The sequence below is a fragment of the Neomonachus schauinslandi genome, chromosome 1 (genome assembly GCF_002201575.2).
Source record: "Neomonachus schauinslandi chromosome 1, ASM220157v2, whole genome shotgun sequence".
Lineage (NCBI taxonomy): Eukaryota > Metazoa > Chordata > Mammalia > Carnivora > Phocidae > Neomonachus > Neomonachus schauinslandi.
In genome coordinates, this window is record NC_058403.1 from 29,340,900 (window position 1) to 29,367,226 (window position 26,327).

A 26,327-nucleotide genomic window follows, 5' to 3' on the forward strand; every position below is an offset into this window, starting at 1 on the left:
TAAGAATTTGTTGAGTTAGTACTGCTAAGGAAGCAAACTGAATATTAGCACTACACAGCAGTGATTGTTATAAAATTTGAACAGAGACAATGCCATCATGGATTTAATACTAAAGAAAAGGCTCTACAGAAGGACTGGGGAATTGGTTTGGACTTTGAAAATAGGTAAGATTCCAATAAGAGGAAAAAGGAAGAAATTAGGAAGGAATGGGTACTGGGTATCCCATTCAGGGAAATGAAGATACATAAACACACACACACACACACACACACACACAAGCACAAAGGAATAAATCATTCCATTTCAAGCAAAGCGTTTGTTTGGGTAAAAGTAACTAGCAATGTTGGAGAATAGAACTGATCCAGATTCTAAGGGATTGATACTTCATTCTGTAGATGATCATACTAATAAAAAATTCTGAAGTAGGAAAATGTCATCATGCACAGTTCCTGAGTTGCACACATCTGGAGTTTTTGGTTCAAGTCTTGCTAAAATAAGAAAAAGAAAATATTGGAATTGTAATAAGAGCTCAAATATTCCAAGGGAAATTTAGAGACAAAGGGGCAGGATTTGGGAAGCCCCAGACACAGGGGAAGTAGGAATTATAGGAGAGTATTCATAAGTATGTTCCAGTTGGGACCCCCTTTTTGCTTGGGGCCTCTCTAATTAAAAAAACAAACCCCAACTATTTTTTCTACTTTTGTGACACTTCCCCAAGATTCTAAGTCCCTGAAGGGAATGTCTCTCATGGGTCGGATATAAACCACATGCCCACTCCTTAGCTATATCTAAGTGGTGAGTAGAAAGCTCTGATCCTTTCTGTTACAGTAGTAGAAGGAAGGCAGCTGGATTTCACAGTATCAAGACTACACATAGTGAGCAGAGATAATTTTCTAACAGAAATAGGGGTTGTGTTAGGAACAGAAGAGGGGTGATGTAAACCAGGTAGCCAAAAAAAAGGAAATGTCTACAACATAAAAAAAACAACATTTTAGAGAACTAAGATCTTGTAGCACTGTGCATGAGCCACTGGAACAGAGAAGAACCAGATAGAAACAATTACAGACTCGTACTATCCCAGATATGTGATAACATTCTGGACTCAGAGACACATGTGACCCCAGATGACAGAGCTTCTGACTTTCATACACAGATTTCTAGCACTCTGCTGTGCACCTGAACAGAATTCCTCTGCATTTTTCAGTGTCCCTAAAATTTGGTCTTTATGATTCCTATAAGCTAAAACCACAAATATAAAAGGGGAAGCAAGATGGAAGATATGGAATGCACAGTTGTAGCAAAGCTACAGTAAACTGGCCAGCATTCATGGAATTTGTTTGGATGAGGGCCAGCAAATTGCTTTTTTGTTGTTGTTAGGAGAGAACATTAACAATTCTGACATCCCTGTCTTCTCTTTTTACTGTACAGGTAATAAATCCAATTTCATCAGCCTTAAAAGTGCTAATAAAAGATAAATGGTAGCTTTATAAAAGGCACCACATAGGAACATATCACAGAAAGGACCATTGGTGGTTTTTTTTCATGCCACTTAATTCAGCATATATGAGAAAAAGGAGGATTAGACATTTCTAAATGGTCAAGATGAAAGGACATCTTTCATACATAAATCTAAAAATATTTTCCGAAAGCAAATTAAAAGTACAATTTAATACGAATTTGTGTCTGGCAGCTAGCTAGAAGTTGTCTATTTGCTGCAGCTGATGCCTATCAGACTCAGAGGCGCAGTGTGTACCAGCTGAAGTCTGTCGACAGGGAGACCAGCAGAAGGGCAACGTGATAGTCAAAACAGGATGAAACCACAGTCTAAACAAGATGACGTGAGCATTTGTGCAATTAACAGCATCAGCAAAAGGAAAGTTGTGTTTGGAATATTCTGCCGGGAATCCCAAAAAGGCAGAATGCTTATTTTGCCACAATTATGTTATGTTATATCTGGCTAAACAGAAGCAATGGCATGATGGGAAACTCTGCATAGACAGTGGTAAAGGGTAGAGGAGAGGCTGATGACAAAGTCTAAGACTGGAAACCTTACCATAGCTGTTGCTATTGGAAGCAGAACCCGCTTCAAATCTAATATTCATGCCATCACTCATCTATAGGTAGAGATTGTCTGTTGGTTGCTAACTTTGTGTCAGGCATTGTACTGGCTTTTTAGTATTCATTATTTGATTTAATGTTTAAAACAATGTGTGCGGACCACATTATTAATCGCATTTCACAGATGACGACAAAACCACAAAGGCAGAGTTTTAAACACCACTGTAGTGGAACGACCAAGAACTGGTAGACAAATCTAAGCTGAAATACCAGTTCTGCTGTGCATGAACTCTAGGGATTTTATGTAAACCACCGTATTTTTCTGGACTTGATAATTCTTAAATAAAATATAAACTTTGGACATGTATTAGGGTTAAAAGAGATTATTTACTGCTTTTCACACGATGCTTGATATGATGTAAGTATTCAATAAACGGTGGAATAGATATTATTGTGCTTATTGGGAGTAGCACATTAAAGGTGCTTTATAAATACGTCCTCGTTTATGTAATTTTCCACAGAAACTCAGATTGCTAAGAATACTAGAAACTGGGTGATTGGCATTGAGGGAAGGCACGTGATGTAATGAGCACTAGGCGTTATATACAACTGATGAATAACTGAACCCTACCTCTGAAACTAATGATACAGTATAGGTTAATAAATTGAATTTAAAAAAACAATAATAGTAATTGAAGCTAGTAATTATAGTTGCTAACCATAGGCACAGTGCTAAGGATCTTCTGTGCGTTGTCTCATTTCATTGTTCTAACTCTTTATGAGTGAGTTATTGTCTGCGTTTAACTGCTCAAGGACAGAGGCCATGGAGGTTTTGATCCCAAGTGATAATTTTACTTAGAGCTTCTCCTTCTCCAACCCAATGTTAATTCCATCTGTCTATTCTTTCCATAGATTTAAAGATAACAAAAATAGATAACGTTGTTTACCATTAATCTAGCAAGCAGAAGGTGCGTCAATCTTTATGGCATTTTCATTTAATGTATCTTATAATTAGTATTTTATAATTAGTTATATTTGTTTTTTAAATGCCCTCAATTATAGCCTTTGCTCACAATTTTGTCCTTAATGATGATTTTAATAGTAATATTTTTAAAAAGGTAAAGTGTTTATTAATATCAGGTTTTATTCAAAACCTGCTTCCAGAAGAAGCTTTGAGAGGTACCATAGGACTCAAAATAGAGTACTAGCCCATCTATAGTTCATTACATTGTTTCTCCAGTAAATATTTTATGAGTATTAACGAGAAATTTAAAGCATTACTTCCTCTTGACAGGAATACAGGGGCACTGACCTCTGTGGGTAGTGCCATTTTGCTTAGTTCAGTTTCCTTAGCTACTTCTTGAGGACACAGGCATAATTCCCACTACATTATATTCTTATTGAACTATTCAGATTTGCAAGATTTTTAATATCAAAACTTTTGTGATGGTTTAAAGATTTGGTGGAATACACCTTCTTCCTGTGTCTAAGACCTTGCTGCTACTTGAGAGCAGAATAAACATAATCTGGGGGCTTATTAGAAATGCAGAATGTGGGGCCACACCCCAGATCTGATGAATTAATACCTGCATTTTTCCAAGATCCCCAGGTGAATGATCTGTACATTAATATCTTAAAAGCAATGTTCTAGAAACCACAAGCAGTAAAAAGCTATGCTTTTGTTGGATGTATACTGAGAATAGGGGAAGATTTAGGATACCCTAATCCTGTAGCAAGAAGAGTTTGATTGCAGGAGAAAAAAGAAGAAAAATAAAAGACCTGATATCCTTTCAGGTGCAGAAAAAATGGTAGAATTGTTGAATAGTATCATCTGTTAAATATAGAAGTTATAAATTTAAAGGATTTAGGTTATTTTATTGACTTAGTGAAGTTAATTTCCTTAGAAGTATTCTGGCTCCTTGTTGCTAAGGGACTTTGGCATCTTTGTTTGTTTGTTTGTTTGTTTCCCCAACACTTACATTATTTGTATAAATAGCATGTTTATTTAGGGTTAAAATGCCTCATGTAACATTGTTTGCAATTGAGTAAATATTAGTTAGTTTGGATGCAACTGTTATAAATGATAGTATAATTTTTTGGGAATATAATATGGTTTTCTAATCTTCCTGAACATATTTCATATTACCAAGCAATTTTAATATAAATTCTTCTGGATCAGTGAAATTATCATGCCAATAAATCAGGATATGTAGAAAGATCTGTGTATGTAGTAAACCACATATGCAAATTAAACTACTTTATCAAGAGAAATTATTTTTCACATCAAGGCTGTGGGGTTCAGATCATGGAGCAATAGTAAGTGAAAACCATAAATAGTTTTGTTTTGTTTTGTTTTGAGAAAAATGCTTAAATTATTAAATTTAACATTACATGTTTAAGTCTCTGCCTTTTCCTCAGCAGTTTTTCTCTGAGCCTTACTTATACCTGGATCTCATTAGTTCCATAAGTGTTTTATCCCAAATAGGATTTGGGGGTTCCAATTTCATATACCTTATAATATGCCTACATCTATATACCAAAAGCTATCTGTGTCTCTGGAAAGCAAAAGTTGCCATCAATTTGTATAGGATTCTATTTTCCTTTCTCAGCATTCAATCTAGAAGTTTGACTTTTCCACCAGTGTCTCCTTCTTTTGCCTAAGACTAAAGGAGAAATAAAAACCTAAGTCTTTATCCACTAGCAATATAACGATGTATTTACTTCATTAGAAAGATCAACAGAGTAGAGACTTTGGGCTAGTAAAAACAATGAATTAGGGATAGCAGATTGAAGGAGAGGAGGAAAGGGAGGAGGAGAAGAAAGAGAAAGATGGAGGAGGAGGAAGAGGAGAGGAAAGAGGAGAAGAGTAGGAGGAGAAAGAGAAAAAAGAAGGAAGAAGAGGAGGAGAAGGAGAAGAGGAGGAAAAAGAGAAGAAGGAAAAGATGGAGGAGATGAAGAGAAAGAAAAGACCAACTATTAAACCAGAAAGGCCCTCTAAAAGATTTTTTTTAAGATTTACCTATTTATTTTAGAGAGAGATAGAGAGCCTGAGCAGGAGGGGCAGAGGGAGAGGGAGAACGAGAATCTCAAGCAGACTCTGAACTGAGCACGGAGCCCAACGTGGGGCCTCATCTCACGACCCCAAGATCACGACTCCAAGATCACGACCCAAGCTAAAACCAAGAAATCAGACACTTAACTGACTGCACCACCCAGGCACCCCTGAAAGATCTTTTCGACAATATCTAAATTGTTTGTAGTCTGGACCTTATATGAATATTCTCAGATTCTCAGATTGATGAACATATAGTCATCTTTATTTTTTTTTTAAACTTAGAAAATCAAAGATTTCATAGCCTGGCAGAACCTAATAACCTTGACTTAAAACAATAGTTAAAACTCCAATACCATAGTTAACAAAATGTAACTTCGGGGTTTTTTTAGCAATTTAAAAATGCTTACTCTTCATCTGTGTTCTCGAAATGATCTTAACATTTTTAAATTTATTTTTATTTTTATTTATTTTATAATTTTTAATTTTTTAAATTTTTTTAAAGATTTTATTTATTTATTTGACAGAGAGAGACACAGTGAGAGAGGGAACACTCTCAGGGGGAGTGGGAAAGGAAGAAGCATGTTTCCCACAGAGCAGGGAGGCCAATGCAGGGCTCTATCCCAGGACCCTGGGATCATGACCTGAGCCGAAGGCAGACGCTTAACGACTAAGCCACCCAGCTACCCCGGTTAAGACATTTTAAAAAATGAAATGGTTTTTAAGCCCTTCTGATAGAGTACATTATCTAAAAATCTTAAAATGTTTAAACTTCTGAAAATTCTATACAATGTGAATAAAATGTCTGTAATTTGACTATTACCTTTATAAAAATTATTTTCAAAAATCAACAGTAGTATACAGTGATTTAAATTTACTATGTGTTTTTACATAAATTACCCCAATTATTTTTATTGAGTTTAACTAGACATTATTAACATCTCCATTTTTCAAGTGAGATTCAGAGATACAGAATGGCTTAACCCAAGATCTCAAGGTTAGTAAGTGTGGAACTTGGATTCAAACCCAGGTCTCCAGTTCCAAATCCTTTGTCCACACCATCATAACTATTATTACCTCATTTAAGTAACTAAGTCTCTTGCTTCCTTTAAAATTTAAAGTACATTGTGTACCCAAATTTGACTTTTTACTCCATTCTCTATGGTGCTTCAAACTTTCTTCAAACATATTTATACATAGACAGCATTTCTTCAGTTTTATGTTCCCTTAACTTTTTTTTCAAATAATCCAATGACCTTTATATGTTCCTCTTAAATTCTATCATAACTAATTCTGAAAACTTGTAGAATTTTTTAAGGTTATTTTATATTCTCATTCTTTTCTTCTGTTGTGCTGGAGATGTCCCTCTCCATAACTTACCTGCTAAACTGATGACCATGTCCGTGATTCAATCATCAAAGTCACTGATTATAATTCTTAATAGTGGGTCTGGAAATAACCATTGTGGAACATGACTTATGTCACCTGAATTTGGCAATGGACAATCAAATACAATGCATTGCCTATAATCCTATAGCTCTGTGCTGTAACCTAATGGTGTTTGAAACAAGGCAGTATATCTCAATTTAGTGATGACTTTTGGCATGTGGTATGGAACCAAAACTTTAAGAAATAAAATTGTATTGGGTCTATTGCTTTTCCTTAATTGGTCACATTTGTCATTCTATGATAGATGCAATTGATCGTAAAGAATATATAGACAAAGATACAGATACAGATTTAGATACTAGGTACACATATTTACCTTACTGGGGATTAACAAAGTAGTTATCCTTTCACACTGGTAATTAAGAGAATAGCTATTCTTTGCACATATACTAGTCCCTGAAAGAAATATTTTACATAGATTGCTTACATCTTGTTGCAATGAATATGATATTCTGTCCAAATTTCACCATACAGACATTCTTACCATTGGTACTAGCTGGATTATGTTCATAATGTACATATGGTAAACATCTTAACATGTTTAGAAATCTAAAAACCTGAAAAGTGAATGGATTTCTTGTGTTTCCACATTTGTTTCTCCAAATGATAGTTTGAAGAGGCAATACAGTGATCCCCCCCTTATCCACAGGGGTTTGTTCCAAGATCCCAGTGGATGCTTGAAACTGCAGATAGTACCAAACCATGTATATGCCCTGAATATATATATATATATATATATATATATACACACACACACATATATGATATATGATATATAAATATATATGTCATATGCCTATGACATATAAATATAAATATATATATATACCTATGATAAAGCTTAATTTATAAGGCAGGCACAGTAAGAAATTAAGAACAATAAATAATAATAACATAGAACAATTATAACAATATACTGTAATAAAAGTTGTACGAATGAGGTCTCTCAAAATACCTTCTTGTACTACACTCACTTTTCTTTTGATGATGTCAGATGATAAAATGCCTACATGATGAGAGGAAGTGAGGTGAATGACACAGACATTGTGACATAGCATTAGGCTACTACTGACCTATATGGGCCTCTCCTCCTTAAAGGGAGGATCAGATATCCGCTTTTAGACCACAGTTGACCACAGCTAACTGAAACTATGGAAATGAAAACCAAGAAAAAGGGGGACTATTGTAATTCGATTTACTATTAATGCTGGCACCTTGTTATTCTCAATACTCATTATGTTGTCTGGGCCAAAAGTGGTTTGGGAATATTTTTACTCTTTATGTTTGTACCTATTTAGTGGCTCTTTTGAGGTCACATATGCTAAAAGAGCCTATGTGCTTAAGCTCAATGAACTATTCATGATTCCTTATTCTTTTTTTGAGTCATTATAATTAAAAACTTCAAAATTAGCTCTCTACATGTTCCCTGTCAATACACTAGCAGACAAAGACAGTCAATCTATAACATATTCTCAGTGATCATTGCAGTCCGCTTTTTGACCAATACTGGTCTGTTTCTATAATTTAGTGCTAATGCTGGTAGGTCTTGTGATTCACATCTTTCCTGGAACTTAATTAAATAATTGAACAACAATCAACTTATTCACTCTCTGTGGCCCCACAAGCTGGAAATGTCAATAATAATTCTCCTTTACAGAAGCAAATTCAGTGTTAATTTAGAGCTATTGGTCTGCTTTGTTAAATATGCCAAATGCACACTTGGCTGTGTCTACTTGGTTGATTCACTACTGTACAAGAGTTTGTTTTTTCTCATATATCTTTTTTTATTAGAAGAAGATGAGACATAATACGCACACTGTTCCTTGTTACATATTCAGAAGCAGAAAAATAACATTTAAATACATTGACAATAGTTTTCTAGAAGTAATTACATAAGGAATACTGGTCTCTAATCTCATTTAAAAAAAATGAACACTTTTTAAAAGACATTGAAATAATATTTATCATAGTTTGAAGGCTACAGGGCAGTGTTGATGCCAGAATGTGCCCAACCGGCTACCAGAACAGGTTGATCAGGCCAGGCTTGAGTCAGTTTACCTTGTCTCTAGATAGGGTTCTCATTTTGCTCATTTGGAAACTACATGTTACCAGTACACAGAAAGTATCACACTCCATGAAATGTACATGAGATTAAGGGTTGAATCAAAATGACTATTAATTTTAATGAAAGATAACTGGAAAGGAGACTACATGCTTGTGTTTGGAGATTGCCATATAGTCTGTGTATAAAAGTAATACTGAAAAAATGTTTTCTTATAAGAAATGTACTTGAGTGAGCTTAGAGAAGGAAACCAGAAATTTAGATAATCTGAAAAGTCATCCTCAGCTAGGAGAGCAATAGACACTCTACGGCCTTTGTCATTGCAACTGGGTATTCTGTCTGGCAACGGAAAGCTCTCAACATGGTTCAAAGCTTGATATTTTCTGTTTTTTTTTTTTTTTCAGAATATTCTTCTTTCAATGACTTATTGTTAAGAAAAATGAATATAATTATTGTATGCGGGTTCCAAAGTATTCAGCCAGCTTGTGACAAAGCTTGTACTAATATGTGGTAAATGGTAGTGTAAGACTGCGAAATTTCCTTTCCTAGCAAGAACTGTAATGTATTCAGAGATTATGTATTTTTATTTTTATTTTACTTTTCTTAGTATTAAATGTTTTTTCAGTCATGAAATTAAGATGAGAGATGACAAGAGGTTTTTTTAGTGATTTCATTAGCAAAATAAAAATTGGAAACATTGTGATGGTCCCAGAATTAAAGAAAAAAAGATTTAGTTGCAATAAAAATATCAGTCTGGACACTCCCAGCCTCCATCATTACTTCCTCATGCTTTAGCTTAGAACCAGTATTACATAAAGCAGCACCTCGTCTTTGGATTCATGTGGGTGTTTTTGTTGTGGTGGTTCCAGACAAAACACTTTGGTCACCTAATAATTATATACTGCGCAAGGGAAGTCGCTTCTAGGAATAAATCTGGTGTTGAATTAAATTAGTTACGAGTTCTGGGATGCCTCATAGTCTCTGCCATGTAGTGGTATACCTGTAAATGGTGCTGTTTAACGTTTAGACGACAGGATGGAGAAGAGGGCAACTTGATTTGTAACACTGATGATTCCCGTGGTGTGAATACTACTGCCATGATGAATTTCAAGTGACCAACATGAAATCTCGTCCCGGATCGTGGTCGTGAGAAGAGATGTGCACAATCAGCCCAACAAGCTGGTACAAGCTTCAGAAACCACTGCCCCAATGTATCTAACTATTTTAGTTTTATTAGTTTAATTAGAAGCATCTCAACAGTTTCCATTTGGTAACATCTGCCACATCTGGGAAGGGAGCAGATGACCTGCAGCAGATGATCCAGGCCATGGTGGATAACGTGTGCTGGCAGATGTCTCTGGACCGAAAGACCAGGGCACTGAAACAGCTGCAGGGCTGTCTGTGGAGAGCAGCATTCACAGCTGGGGGCCTGAAAACAGAGTTCTTTGAAGATGTAGCTCCCGCAGTCAGGAAATGGACCGAGGTTGGAATGAAGGTGTATATCTCTTCTTCAGGAAGTGTAGAGGCCCAGAAGCTATCATTTGGCCATTCTACAAAGAGATATTCTTGAGCTTGATGATGGTCACTTTGAGACCAAGATTGGACACAAAGTGGAGAGAGTTACCAAAAGATTGCCAACAGCCATTGGTGCTCAACCAACAACATCTTGTTTCTGACAGACGTGACTCTAGAGGCCAGTGCTTCTGAGGACGCAGGTGTGCATGTCGCTGTAGTGGTGAGACCTGGCAATATGGGGCTGACAGATGATGAAAAGACTAACCACAGCCTCATCACATCCCTTGGCGAATTGCACTTGCCTTCCTCAACCTAGTGTTGTGAGGAAGACTAATCTGTCCTCACTGAGTTGTCCCTGTAGTTTAGTTTTATTCTAATGGCAAAAGTAACTTACTTTATCTTTTTTTAAAATTTACTTATTTATTTGCAAGAGAGAGAGAGAGAGCGCAGGAGCAGGGGGGAGGGGTAGAGGGAAAAGCAGACTCCCCGCTGACCCGGGTGCCCAACGTGGGACTCGATCCCAGGATCCTAGGATCATGACCTGAGCTGAGGGCAGACGCTTAACTGACTGAGCCACCCAGGAGCCCTAAAACTAATTTACTTTAAAAAGATATATGTACACACCCACATGGGCATGCAGATGTATATATGTGTATGTTTACATTGCCTTCCACAGGCATCTACGTGAAAAAAAATCTCAGTTCAGTGAAAAGAAAACTTATTTGAAGACGCTTTCTATGCAGAAATTGTTTGAAACCACAACTCTCACCCTTACTGAGGGCAAAATGTAGCTGGCAGAATTACTGCAATGCAGATCAGACAAGTTAGGTTTCTCAAGCTGTGTGCCAGAATGGAAAGGTAAGTTTGAGAAGTTATTCAGAAGCCTTGTTATTTTAAAACTGGGAGTAGTTCACAGACTTATTCCTATAATAATTCATTTCTCTTTTAAATTAACAAAGATTGCAACGGCTGAATTTCAAAACATTAGCCTCCCTCCGTACAAAACACAAAGCTATTTGATTCTACTCCAAAAGAGAGCAAAATGGGGAAAGGAAACTCATTTGAGTCTGGATGAAGCAAACATCTATAACTTAAGAAACCTCCTAATCATCGTGGCACCCCCAGCACACGGTGCCTTACCAGTGAAAAAGGGGCATTGATATAACGGCTAAAATAAGAACGTGGTTCTTAATGTTTAACAGAGTAGTCCTAATCCGCCAGTTGTTATTATAGATTCTATAGTTGCCTTACTAACTGGTTTTTTTTGGAAGTTTGAGAATATATATTTGTATTTACTATTGAAAAATAAGAGGTTTACTGAAATCATTCCATAAAAACCTTCTAGAAGAGCCCTAATAATGTGGCATTTTCCTCCAAAATAGATGTAAATTCTGTAACAGCATTATTTATCCTGCTCAATCCTAATGGGATGTCATGTCCATTTCATGCTGTGATTAATAAGATTTTCTTCTTCAAAAAATAAAATAAAATAAAATCAAGGAAATATAGTAGGTTTCACATCTACTATATTTACTAGGAGCTCAGTGTGTATTGTAGGTGGTGATAGCAAGTGCCTTGGAATCTCTTCTTTGGAAAAATAAACTTAAGGGGAGAAGTAGTATTTTTTTCCCAACTCTATGTGTTCTCCTAAACTCTGATTTTCTTTCATGGCCATATCTGCATTGTATACTTTGGAAAACAACTAATTTTGCAGCTGATGTTAAACATAGTGATGTGTAAGAGAAACCAAAGTCCTTAGGCTTCCATCTTCAGCTTTCAAAACCAAAAGTGATTCCAATATAAAAGAACTCCCCTGTTAGAAATAAAAATAATACATTAAATTATAATACTAATTTGAGGGGCACCTGGGTGGCTCAGTCGGTTAAGCGTCTGCCTTCAGCTCAGATTATGATCCCAGGGTCCTGGGATCGAGCCCCGCATCGGGCTCTCTGCTCAGCGGGAGGCCTGCTTCTCCCTCTCCCACTCCCCCTGCTTGTGTTCCCTCTCTCCCTGTCTCTCTCTCTGTGTCAAATAAATAAATAAAATCTTTAAAAAAATACTAATTTGAAAATATCATAATGTATATATAAGTTTTGTTTCCAAAAAACACATAAGAACCTATTTATGTTTTGTTGTAGTATGATATGGTAATATATAGTATATTTAATATAGTATTGTGGTGAGGAATAATGAATTGATGTATGACAATTATTTAGAAATAGGTAGTTGATAATCGATTAGTATTTACTGCTGAGAGTAGTAGGAGCAGTAAAGTATCAAAATATTGTGTTGTTCTTTTGCCTATATTGTTGACAAGATTAAGTTATGGCACTAATTTGGAAATCATTTATTTTGTGCTAGACACTATGTTAGCTCCTGGGATACAAAGTATTTTTATCTTCAAAAGGTCTTAGTTCATTAAGATTCCATGATTTAAAGATGAAAAGAACTATATATAATCTTAGTAACTGAACAACTACTATAGTTTGAATCTGCACGAAAAACTAAGTAGAACGTAAGAACACAAACTGGAGATGTCCCACCAATATGTCTTTGGCCTTGCTTCATCATTGAGCTCTACTGATTTCCAAAAGCCTGGGAGTTTTGACTGATGAGAGCAGACAATACTCCAGCTCCCTCATTTGACACCTCCCTTCGCCAAACTGGGATAACTCTGAAGTATGCATTTTAAACCAAATCCAGAATTTTCCTCATGAAACTAAGCTTTAGTGCCCATAGTATCTGTCTTGACAATGCTTTTTATTGCTACCCAACCTTCCTTATGTCACTCTCCTACTGGTGTTCTTCATACCTCCCAAGTAAACCACCTGTATTCTAATCCTTGCCCTTAGGGTCTCTTTGCTTCCGGGCAACTCCAAAACAAAACACTAGACTAAGCTTACAGTCTCATGGGGAGATCATATACAGAGGTTAATTACCCATAAAATTTTAGGATATTATGGCAAATATTACTGTCCTAAGAACAAAAGTACCTGAGCTCCAGTCCTTGACTCTTCACAATCTAGCTCTGAAGTAAGGAAACTTGTCTTCCCTGGACTCAGTTGTCTCTTATTTGTCAAATAAGGGTTTGGATGGCTGAATGATCTAGACTATCCTCCTAGGCTAACTTTATGATTCTAAGATTATAAATCTCTAGAAGTTTTGCTTCCATAAATGGTCTGTCATGCTTTTGAAAATGAAAGCTTAGGTACAGATAAATATTTCTTATGAACCTGAGAAGTTTTGTGTATGCATTCATTCTCTCATTCATTTATTCCACAGAATTTATTAAATATCTGCTCTGCATACTTTGCTATAGATGTACATTATTAATAGGCAGCTACTAGCCACATGTGACTAACTTTAAATTTAAATTAATTAAAAGTCAATAAAATTAAAAATTCAATTGTAAATCTCTCTAGTCACATTTCAAATGCTCAATAGCCATTATGTGTCTAGTGCTGACTATATTGTATGGCACAATTAAAGAATGCTCCCATCATGGAGAAAATTATATTGGATAGAGCTGCTTGGAATGATGAAAAAATTAAATCAGACAACTAACCTTCAAGAAATAATACCTAAAAATTTCAGTAAAATGTGGATATGCAATTGGGCATAATTGATATCAAGTGAATATTTTCAATCACATACTTTAAAGTCATTTATATGTAAGTTTTCAGGGAGGGCTTCATGGTAGATAGAGAATCTGAAGGTTGGTCGTAAGAGCAGATTATTACAGGCTTTAGAGGCATTCAAACAGAAATGGGTCAGGGAAGTTGTTTGAACACTGTTTAGACTTAAATTAATAGAGAGAAAGAAAAATAAACTGTAGAAAGAAAAATAAACTAAAATCATAAAATAAGCAAATAACACTGTTTTAAATATATCTTTATAACCACTAACATTATAAGGATATATAGATGAGAGTTATAGAAACAATTGAAAGTTTCTTTGTCTCATATATTTTAATTTTCTTACTTGATGTAAGTAGAAACTATAATAATAGAGCATTTTCAAAAAACTTGCCTTTGTATTAGGTTTCTTAAGTTTCATATAGGTTGTCATTCATATCTTTCTTATTTGCATCCACAATACTTAACAGTAACTAAGAAATACCTGTTGGACGATGTCATGGATAAATATCACCCTTCCAGTCTTATAATCTTTCTTTTGGAAAAAAATAAATAAATAAAATGAAAATAAGGTGATTTAAAACATCTCTTTAATGTCCAATGTATTTTAGTTGTGTTAATGTGTAAATTTCCTTGGTTTGGATTTAAATTCTCTACAAGCTCTGTGACCTTGAGCAAGATAAGTAAATCCCTCTTCACCTCAGTTTCCTCATATCTAAAGGGGTTAATAATATTACCTCCAGGGGCACCTGGGTGGCTCAATCGGTTAAGTGTCTGACTCTAGATTTCAGCTTTGGTCATGATCCCACGTCTTGAGATTGAGCCCCCAGTTGAGCTCCGTGATCAGTGGGGAGGCTGCTTGAGATTCTCTCTCCCTCTCCCTCTGCCCCTCCTCCCGCTCACTCACTCTCTCTCTCTCTCTCAAAATAAATAAATAAATCTTTAAAAAAAGAATAATATTACCTCCATCATGAGGTGCTTGTAAGGAAGTAAATGAACTAAATGATCTAAAAACAGAATAGTGCTTGGCACATAAATTCTTTATAAGGGCTTGTTTGTGAATATTGTTGCTGTTCTTACTGTTTTTTTTTTTAAAGATTTTATTTATTTATTTGACAGAGAGAGAGGCAGCGAGAGAGAGCACAAGTAGGGGGAGTGGGAGAGGGAGAAGCAGGCTTCCCACCGAGCAGGGAGCCCAATGCGGGGCTCGATCCCAGGACCCTGAGATCATGACCTGAGCCGAAGGCAGTTGTTTAACCGACTGAGCCACCCAGGCGCCCCTGCTGTTCTTATTGTTGCTCTCAGATACTTATTAGGATATCATTAGGATATCTGGGATCCACTACAAATAAGACCTGAGTTAAGATGTCTAGCTGTATAATCAGATACACCAGTAAAACTATCACTGATAATGAGTGAGCACATCCTTTTGTCCCCTTAAATGGGATACTTATTAGGAAGTGCTTCAGTTTACCTATCAGCTACCTTTGTTCCTTTAAAAAACTGGAAGGAAGAGGCATTTTGGTAAATGCTTTGATATCCAAAATAGATGTTATAGAATATTCTTTCCCATCATACATATGGGAAAAATATAAATATGGATTTCAAAGCTTCATATTTCTGCATTTATTAATTAAAGGGAAATTATATTTGTTACCAGGATATTAAGTAAAGTGCTGAATCTAAGACCTGCACCCTTTAAACCTAATCTTGACCTCTTAATAGCAGAGGCTCTTACTGCCTCGTCTAAGAAGAATCTCTGTATGTTCTAGATGTGTGGTAATTATGTTGATTTGCCTAAAGGAGTGTTTTTGAGATCATGATGTCATCTCAAGGGTAATGGATGCTTCAGTGTTGTTGAATATTTAATTTGTCATAAGAGGTCAAAGGAAAGAGATGTTATGCTACTTTTCAAATGTTTTAAGACAGAGAAAATGAGAAACTCAAAAAAACCCATAAAAATAACTGATGGAAACCTCCATATACACAGCCCCAATCTGAAAGAACAGTGATATTGTGTTAAGAATAATATATCTATGTGCAATTATCTTTCATTATATTGTAGTAATTATAAAACTTACATTAGCAAATGCATCTATGTATTCTGTCTGTGTACTTAGCAGTTGATGTTGTATTCACTATTATTATTTTAAAAGTGTCATGATTATTGTAAATATAATACTAAAAGAAAGTCCATATACATGTACATAAAGGCATTATCAGCTATTTCCTGGGAAATATATGTTACTTAAACAATTGAGAGTAAATGTTAAGGAATTGTGTGCATTCAAAGAGGTAGTATCTTAGAGACTATTTTTTAGGCAAGACTGTTTATTTCTGGATTAATATATATATTGAGATTTATATCTTAAAATAACATCAGGCCTCATCACATCCTTGAAACTGGTACCAAGTAATCTTTTTAAAAACATACAAACTCCATATTATTACTCTTTAACTCTTGGACTATAGTAACACTTTCTTAATATTTAGGTATTGATTTTTTTTTCCCTTTCAGGCTTATATTTTGTAAAAATTTTCAGTGATGATAGAAATGTTGCAAAGATACAAAATGACTAAAAATGAGTTGGTAAGATGGCCACTTGGGACTCTACATGTATTATTTTTCAGAAGTTACTTGGACTTAGATTATAATCACAAATTTCAATCTAACACATGTATTTATTCTTGAAGTCTTGTTCAAACTGATTATTAGTAATTTTTTGTACATGATTTGAGAATGAAAATGAATGATACTTAATTTCTACCTTTATGTTATTATTCAAATAAGGGGTTGTTATCCCAAGATTCATGGAGCATTAGGGATCCATGGATAGCCTTGGAGTGGATACAATAAATAAGTCCCCTGAATATATTGCAAATCTGTGGGTGTTTGCATGTGTGCAGTTTTGGGAGGAGAAGGCCTATAATATAATCAAATCTTAAAGTATAGCACTGGCTGCAAAATTATAAGATATAAAGTATAGGTGATTGGATAAAAAAAAACTAAATAATGAAATGCCGCTGGGATGATATGCCCTAACTGTTTGTAATGCACAACACTTTAATCTTTAGGATATGGTCATTTATTCTATGTCTACCTTAATCCATACCCTTTCATATTGTGACATATTTTGGAAATGAATTATTTGCAATTAAAATTTTATTTCTTAAATTTATTTATCTAGTACATTTACATGATAAATATTTTTAAAATGCAAAAAGATTTAGGATGAAAATTGTTTGTATTCCTACCCCACTCACCTAGTAGAGACAATCATTGTTTTAAGACTCTTGCATATCCTGGACCGATACATAGATGATAAACAGAAAAATAGATTCTCTCTCTCTGTGTCTTACATTAAAATTAGAGTATATTGTACACACAATTTTTTGGCTTGCTGTTTTAATTTAAAAATACACTTTAAGGGGAACCTGATACAGTTAAGCATCTGCCTTTGGCTCAGGTCATGATCCCAGGGTCCTAGGATCGAGCCCCTCATCGGGCTCTCTGCTCTTCTTGTCCCTCTCCCTCAGCCCCTCTGCCCCACTTGTCTGCTCTCTCTCTCTCAAATAAATAAATAAAATCTTTGAAAATATACACTTTAAAGATCAGTCCACATCAGTACTTATAGAACTACTTCATTCTTTTGATGTCTTCAAATAATCCATTGTGTGGGTGAACCATGATTTATTTAACTTGTCCCCTATTAATAGACATTTAGATTGCTTTCAGTCCTTTGCTGCTACAAACTATGATGCAATGAATACTTCTGAATGTAGAAAACTTTTATATGTTCAATTCCTTAAAATGGATTTGCTTGCATAAATAGTGTATGCATATTTAATTTTTATATGTTGGATGAATTATTCTCCATAACAAATGTTAGCAAATTTTTCTCCATAGACAACATTAATTTACACTTCCACCAACAATGAATGAATGTGATAATGGAAACTTTTAAGGATTCAGCACCATTTACTTTGGTTTTGTCAACCAAATCAATGTGTTGGAATACATTCAGATGACTTCTAGTTTAACTTGTTGGCATAGTTGAGAACAGTAATGTTTCAGATCTCTGCAATTCTCTTCAAATGCCCCATCTTGTAGAAAAAATGCCATGATTGCTGTGCCAAATACTTAGGTGAAATCTTATGATTATTGGGTATAATACAACCCAAAGTCTTCTTGGCCTAATAGTTCCATTACTATTTTATTAAATTAATTAACATGAAACAGCCCATTAGTATTAAATATGTATTTATTTAAGCCATAAACTAAAAGGGAAAAAATTCTATAGTTATTTGAAAGATTGTAACAGAGATAATAGCCTAAAAGGAGTGGAAAAGATAAGCCAAAAAATATCTGAACCAAACAAGAGTCAAATTGTATATGAGAAAATAATGAAATATTTGAAGTGTAGTTTTTATTGCTTCTGTGCATCCTTTCCTTGCATATAAATGAAAATGCTGAGGTGCTCCAGGAATTATGTTTTTGTAGCATTCCAACCCTGGTAATAATCAGGAAGCACTAAAAAGGCTCATGAAAACCATGTTCCACAAATTAACTGAAATTCACACATGGTTAAATAAGTAACCTAACATGCCTAAACAAACATTTTATATGGTTTCTCATTACTAAACTTTGAAAACAAATCCACTGAAGTAGTTTGTTATCATCCATTTAAATTATATCCTCTAATTTAATCAAAAGCTTTTCTTTAGGGCAAAATAGTTCAGTGTGTGTGGATGTTGATGTAAATGTTGCTGAAGAAATGAGGCAGACGTTCTAAGTATGACTTAGATTGTTAATGAGTATCTTTACACATGGCTTTACAAGACAAAGTGATAGGTGTTTGGTTTCACTGTCCTTCATAAACCATAAGACAGGGTGCTGCTAGTGGATACTGAGTTCAAATCTCAAACCTTTGCAATCTGCAAGCATAAAACTAATGTTTTCACAATATAAAAGAAATAGGTCTTTTTTTTTTTTTGGATAAGATTGCATAATTCCAAGATCATCATCCATCTGTGTATATATTTTTTTCTCTTAGCTTATGTTAATAGCTTTATTTGACAATTTAGTGTTTTCCTTTTTCCTCTAACAGCAGGTGAAAGAATTCATAAATCTGCCATGAACAGTTGCCAATGAATATTCATATCTAGGATGTCTGATTGCAGCAGTTTGACATTTTTATTTGATTTCCATCAAGAAAAAGAAATGCTTTGTTTCTTAATTCCTAATGCATTCTAATCGATTTCTGCACATTGTACCACTGGTTAAGTTATTGTAATTGTCAGTATCAAACAACTAATTTACAAAATAAGAATATTTTATATAACACAGAAAAAAACTGTGACCAACAATTATTCTCACAAACTCATTGATCATACTATACCTTTGAGTTTTATTGGGTAATTTGTATTAAAAAATGTCCATACTGAGGACCTTCATTTCTTATCCTAAATGTATTTTTTATTGAATGTGCTGGTATCCCCTGTTGGATGAGCTGATCAGGTCTCTGTTGATAGGAGTCTCATGAGTAGGTAACATAAGCTTAGTGGGGTATATTTCCAGTAGATCACGAATAAGAACATGAATAAGAAGACATAATAATTGGTTCAATTAAACCCAATACAGGTTTGGTACAATTTTAGTGGGTATTTGTGGTTATCTGTTAAAAGTCTAGACACACAGCAGCAAAATTATTTTTTTAATTAACTGCCTTTAGATTGTTCTGCTTTGGGGTTGACCCTTTTCCACAATTCTTTTTAAGTTAAAGATACATAAGACTCATCTGGAAAGCTTGCTAAAATAAAGATTCCTGAGACATAACCCTAGAGATTCTTATTCTCTAAGAATTGGAGGGGGGGGCAATAATTTTTATTTCTAACAAGCTCTTAGTGATGATACTGATCTACCAGACTATATTTAAATATCTTGTGGTGCTGGCTTTCTATGGGTCTTCTATAAAATATACACAAGTCTTTTAGATGAAAACACGGTACAGCAAATGATTAAGAAGACTGTACTGGCAGACAGCTTGCAGGACTTAAATGGGGGAGGAGTGTTCAGAACACCATACACATTTAACGGTTCAACACAGCAAGTGTTTTCTTTAATCCTCGTTCTGCATAGTGTTGTTTACATATGGTTTATATTATATGCAAGGAGTTAAAAACTAAGAAGAATTTATTTTTTAAATCCTCTTATGAAGTAAAATCTGCATTGCCCAGCTCCATTTTTTATTGAAAACTGAATATAATGTAACAGTAAATTAATGAATCTCTATTCTTAATTATCTATGAACAAAATACCAGAGAAAAATATCTTACAGATTAGAAGAGAAAACCATGGGAATTAGAGGGCATTTCGCTAGCCTGTTACTAAATTCAAAGGATTTATTTTTACTTACGATTTATGAATTTTTTTTTATTTTAATACATCTTCACTACCAAAAATAATTTTGTTGGCCTATTGGGTTTCCGCACTGACCATGAACAAAAGTGTGTTTTTTGTTTTTTTCCCCCCTGTGGTGATAGTGGTAGGGGTTGTTTTAAGCAGTAACTTTTCCCAAGACTTTGTGAGAAACCTAAACTTCTTAACTTGGTTTCTCTACTTCAATGTCATCCCTTCCAAGGGTTTTCAACTCTGTTGCCAGGCATTTTTCTAAAACACAAATATGATCATGCAACCCATTATCTTAATTAAAATCTTTTGACAGCCCCATTGCTTTCAACATAAAATGAACATTTATTAGTCTTGTTCACAAGGTCCCTCATAATTTGACCCCAGCCTACCTCTTTAGTTTTAGAGCTAAACATTGTACTCCAGCCGTTAAAAAAGCAATTTAGGATTCCTTAAAAATACCATGTATCCTCAAGCTACTGATCCCCATGCCTAAAATATCTTCATCTCTTATCTTTCCCACTTAATTCCTATTTGTCTTTTAGGACTCACCTCATTCTTCTACTTCTTTTGGAAATTTTCCTTTGTGGTCTGAGTTTCTATTAAGTCCCTATTCTCAGGATCCTATTTACCATTTACACACTTCCAGCCTAGCATGGGCTGCACTGTTCGTCCTCATCCCTGTAGGTCTTAAACTCGTAAAGAATAGGACTGTGCCACTTACAGCACTGTTTATCACAGTGCCAACATGTAACAGAAACTCAGTAAAGACTTTTTTAAAACATTAATTTCCAACCATGTCATGAGTAATGAGAAGTAAGATTTTGATATCCAAACTTAAATTATAGAAGACCTGCTAAGAACTATTACACTGTTTTGAATGGGAAGGTGACACAATGCAAACAATGATTTAGGAAAATAAAGAGACTGAATTTAAGCTGTTACAGTAGCTTAAATGTGGGATAAGGAAGATCTAACATTTGTGTGGTGTTAATGTTGTGAAGCAGGGAGAGATATGTTGAACGCAAGCCTTGATAAGCCCATGATTTCTGTCCTGGAAGATAAGCATGGTATGGTGGTGGTAAAATTGGAAATTGAGTAGAAGGAGAGGCATTTGTCTCATGAAGGATGATGGGAATTTTGGAAAAACCAGGTCTACATAGAGGTCAATGGAAAGCAAGGAAAATCTGTAAGCAATTAAAAATAAGACTCCATGGTGTGAATGAGATTCTGAGTTCGAAATTTTGAATATGGGCATCAGTTGCATAAAAACAGGGCTGACTCCATGAGCACCGAACAACTACTTTGTCGGGTAAGAGCAAAGAGAGGTCAGAGGATAAAGGACGGTGATAAAGAGAAAAAAGAGATCCTGACCAAAGACTATATGGCTTTCAAGAGAGAAAAGGTCAATATTATTAAGACAGCGAATATCCAAAACTTCTAAGTCTTTGTGAGCAATAGACTTTTAGTCATGTATGTTCGATATTCTGAAGTTTTAGACACATATAGAAGTGAAATGTTATTGTGACTAGTCCACATGGATTATTTTGCTGAGTGACTTTTCTACTGTTCTGCTCTGGGCTTACCCCCAGATATCCCAGGCCAGGTAGAGTGTATGCAGCAGCACCGTCTGATGATTCCTGCCTCCCCAGAGCTCTGCTTCCTCCCTCCTATCCCAATCTCTCCCTCGTCCTTTTCCTTGGTACCCCTCCACTTCCTGTCTCCTAAGTTCTGTCTGCCTTCCTGCCCCTGCCTATTACTTTATATCTCTCCTGAGAGCCCCACCATGGCAGTCCATGAGGATGTGGCGAGACCACATGGGGAACGCACAAAGATTTCCCATAACTGCACTGAAACTGCCTCAGCCACAATCTCCGGCAACATCTTTTCCCCACCCCGCCGGTGGTGGCCATGCATCTTCTCCCTGTTCTACTGGATAGCATATGGCAGTTAACCATTCTTTGGCCAGTGGGAGTCATGATGCCCTAGACCACTTCCTTTGTTCATAGAACTGCCTTGCTGTTTAAAATTAAGCGTGACTCATCAGGACAATAAGGAAACCAGATGTGACATCTGTGGCAAGTCTACCTCTCACCACCACTGAGATATTTGGATGTGAATGCTATTCATCATTTATTGTGCTGTTATTATCTTGTGTTACAAATGATATTTCATGATTCCCAAAAGAATTGCTTGCCTCTGTGTAGTGATTCATATTATAAAATAATTTTGGGTAAGTTATTTAGTTTGACACTTAAACAAGTCTTTGATCTAAGGACAATAATCCTAATTTCACAAAAGAAGTGATCACGATCCAGTGTGGCTGAGTGATTTGCTCTCAGTGACACTGCATGGATGTGGCATAGCGGACCCAGAGCTGGTATTTTTCTCACCACACCACTTGGTAGCTTTCAGTTTGTGTGTCCCCTGATGATAATAAACTCGTGGAGCATATTCTTTTCTCAGAGGCCTTTCATTTCCATTTTTCATGCAAAAATACTGTTTCAGTAGGGCCATTTACAAATAAGAAAGTTGAGAGATCGTCATTCTAAGGAAGAGAGTTCTGTCCATGAGTTTGTGGCAGAGTTAATACTTGAATACATGATATTTATCCCCATATTATTTTTATGGTGGATGCTGTCTTCTGGGTGTCTTTTGGTTCTGTTCCTTTTCTTTATTCTCAGAACATACTTAAGAATCCATTACTTTCGGGTAGTATTTATTTTGTACTAATACCGAAACATTGAGGAACTTCACATGCACATGCTCCAGGCTAATCCTGCCACATAACCTATCGATACCATTGTCTGCCACCATTTCTTACAACTTGGCCCATTAGTTTTCCATCTTCCTTCCACGTTTTCAAATAGTCTAATGACTTCTTCACTACATATGATAAATCATACTTAATTCTCTGTGATCTAATAACAAATTTTTTAAAAAGCCTTTGTCCCTATTTTTTTTTTCCTCACAGCCTCTCACCTTTAATTCACAGATAAATGGTATGCCCTATCTCTCCATCGCCTCATCCACTTTTTTTTTTTTTTTAAAGATTTTATTTATTTATTTGAGAGAGAGAGAGAATGAGAGACAGAGAGCATGAGAGGGAGGAGGGTCAGAGGGAGAAGCAGACTCCCTGACAAGCAGGGAGTCCGATGCGGGACTCGATCCCAGGACTCCAGGATCATGACCTGAGCCGAAGGCAGTAGCTTAACCAACTGAGCCACCCAGGCGCCCTACCTCATCCACTTTTTAAAAAGGGCTTTTTTTAATGTGTGTGTGCATATGTGTGTGTGTGATAAAAGGAAGGCCTGAACTTTCTCATCAGCCCATCCATATCAAACTTTGACCCACCATTCCACTAAAGGGGTTCTTGGCGAAGTCTCTGGTGACCTCCAAAGTTTCAAATCCAGTCAGCGCTCTCTCCCTCTTCCGCCGACTTCTCTGTAATAACAGTAAGAGCCAACAACTTCATTATTTTCAAATCTTCACCCTTTTTCCGCCATGATAGCACCAAGAGTTTCTTCATAACCCTTTGAACATCTCCATTTTGAGAAAGTAGTGTAGAACAGTGAAGAGGAAGGGCACTGGAGCCAGACTAATGGACACCACCACTGACAGTGTAATACTGGGCAAATTATTCAACTTCTTTGTGCCTGCTTCCTTTAAAATGGGGGTAATAATAGTACTTCACTTATCAGGTAGGTACCACTGATAGGGTTGTTTTGAAGATTGAAAGTGTTAATACATGTAAGGTGCTCATGGCAGTGCCCAGCATCTAGTAATGGCTGTGGAAATGATCCGATTACTCCTATTGTTACCGATTACTCCTATTGCATGGCCAGCACAGTCACCACTATTGCTTCTTTTCCTCTTCCTCCCCCTCTCTTCTTTCACCCACAGTCTACACACTGGAGCTCTCTACAACTCCTTTCTCATCTCTCTTATGTCCTCTGGTCTCCATGGCCATCATATCTATTGTCAAGGTGACACGTCTGCTGCACATATTTATGCCTCTCAAATCTTTATATCAAGCCATTCACATGAATTCCAGACTGGTATCCTTAACCACCTACTAGACCACTCCCTTTTAAAGTCACTCCGATATTTTTAAGTCAAAATTTCTAAATCTAATGTCAGCATCTTCCCTCAGAGCATGAATTTTAACTCAGTAATCATCCAAGCTAGAAATCTCTACTTGCTTTTTCTCCTTGCCTCCACTTCTAACTGCTGTATCATTAAGAAGAGCTTTTATTACAAGTAAAACAGAGACCTCAAGTATAAATGACTTATGTATGATCATTTATTTTGTTTTATTTATATCTTCAGAAACTCAGACTCTTGTGGGTCACTGTTCTCCCTTCCTAAAAAGGAGATTTCAAGGGAGCCAATAGAGCTCCAGCAATCATGCCTGTAGTTTTGGCAGCAATTAGAAGGAAGAGATAAAAAAAAAAAGTCAAACCTTCCATCTTGCAGGTAGGAATTGTTCCCTGAAGCTGCTACACAGTATACTTCCTCTTATATCCCATTCGCCAGAACTTAGTCACATGGTTACACGCAACCACAAAGAAAGCTTGGGAATGATGTCTATTCTGGGTGGCCTTGTTTTCATCTAAAAACTGACATAGAAGAAAAGAATAATGTTTTCGCTTTTTAAAATTTCAACTTTATTGACATATAATTGACATATAAAATTGTAAGACGTTTCAAGTGTACATCATGGTGATTATACACATACATTGCGTATGTGTATAAAGACTCCTCCCACCTAGTTAATGAACAAGTCCATCACCTGATGTGTTTATCTTTTTGGTGATTTGAGTGGTCTCCAATATTTATTATCTTACAAATTATAACTTTAACAGTTTGCCATATTTTTCCTTTTCTCCATTGCTATTGCCACTGACCTAGTTTAATGTCATCATTCAGAAAAGGCAAATGCTATGAAATTTGGTCTCTACATTATTGATAGAGTCAACTTTCTAAAACACAAGCCTGATCATTGAACCTCTCATCTCAAATTCTTCGTTAACTATCCCATGCTATAACACTGGCATTTTTTGTTAGAAAGGGCAAAAATTGTACTTAGTAATGAACATCAGCCTAATTACATAAACTTAGCTCCCAACAGTCTTTGTAGCTTGTCTTGCAGCCATATCAAATTATTTGCAATCTCTTGAGGTTGCTCTTCATTTATTTGTCTTTGTGGGTTTGTACATGCTATGTCAAAAGAGCATGAAATTTTTTCCTCGCCTCTTATGTCCTTCAAGATCCAGCTCAGACATTACTTTCCTATTAGTTTTTTGTTCATTTTTTTATGCCCTTCAAGATCCAGCTCAGACATTACTTCCCTAGTTTTGTTGTTGTTGTTGTCTTAAATCAGGTTGAGTTGCTCACTTGCACCTTCACACCCCATAGATTGCTGTATCTTGTATACCTCATACATTTTAGTGCAGACCTTATTCTGTTGTAAGAGGCATGTTACATATCTTTTTTCCCTCTGTAACTGTGAATGCCATGGGCGCCTGGTGGACTTATCTGTTTATCTGCAGTATGGATACAGAATTGTAGGTACTCAATAAAATTTTGTTGAGCTGTTAAATATCTGAAGTTAAATATATTAGCATACATAATTGTTATAATAATGCATGTTATGCCTGTAAAGGGAATAACTACCCACCAAGCAATGTTTCAAGCAAGAAAAACACTAAACTTGATAGTACATCTAAATCTATACTTGAAGAAATATAGTTAAATTACCTTTTACTAAATAAGTGCCTTTTCTTGGTGTTTAACAAGATTTTTGTTCTTTACATGAAAATAATCCTGATGAGACTTAGGGAAGTCTACTGTCATAAAATGTAAATGTTTCTAGTACAAGAGAATGCATGTTTTCAGGTTGAGTGCACATTTCCCAGGGGTCCAGTGTAGTTCTCTGGTGTAGTAGTCTAATACATGTCATTCTATGGAGTTGAACAAAATCCTCCTCCAGAAAGGGTTCACTTATTTAATAGGATCTGTGTCATAGATTTTAAAAACTATAAATGCTTAAGATACATATGGGAACTCTGTCATTCATAATATATTTTATTTGATGGCTACATGTCTACAGTTTCTTGAGTTTACAAATCTGATTGTTGTTTTATA

At 35.6% G+C, this 26,327-nt stretch overlaps 1 protein-coding gene and 1 pseudogene across 1 annotated transcript in view; both read left to right on the forward strand.

Annotated features, from left to right (window-relative positions):
- Nucleotides 1–26,327, forward strand: part of ROBO2 (roundabout guidance receptor 2) — a 1,281,409-nt gene that overhangs the window by 495,849 nt on the left and 759,233 nt on the right. The gene's annotated exons all lie outside the window — the stretch shown is intronic.
- Nucleotides 9,913–10,452, forward strand: LOC110571158 (annotated as a pseudogene).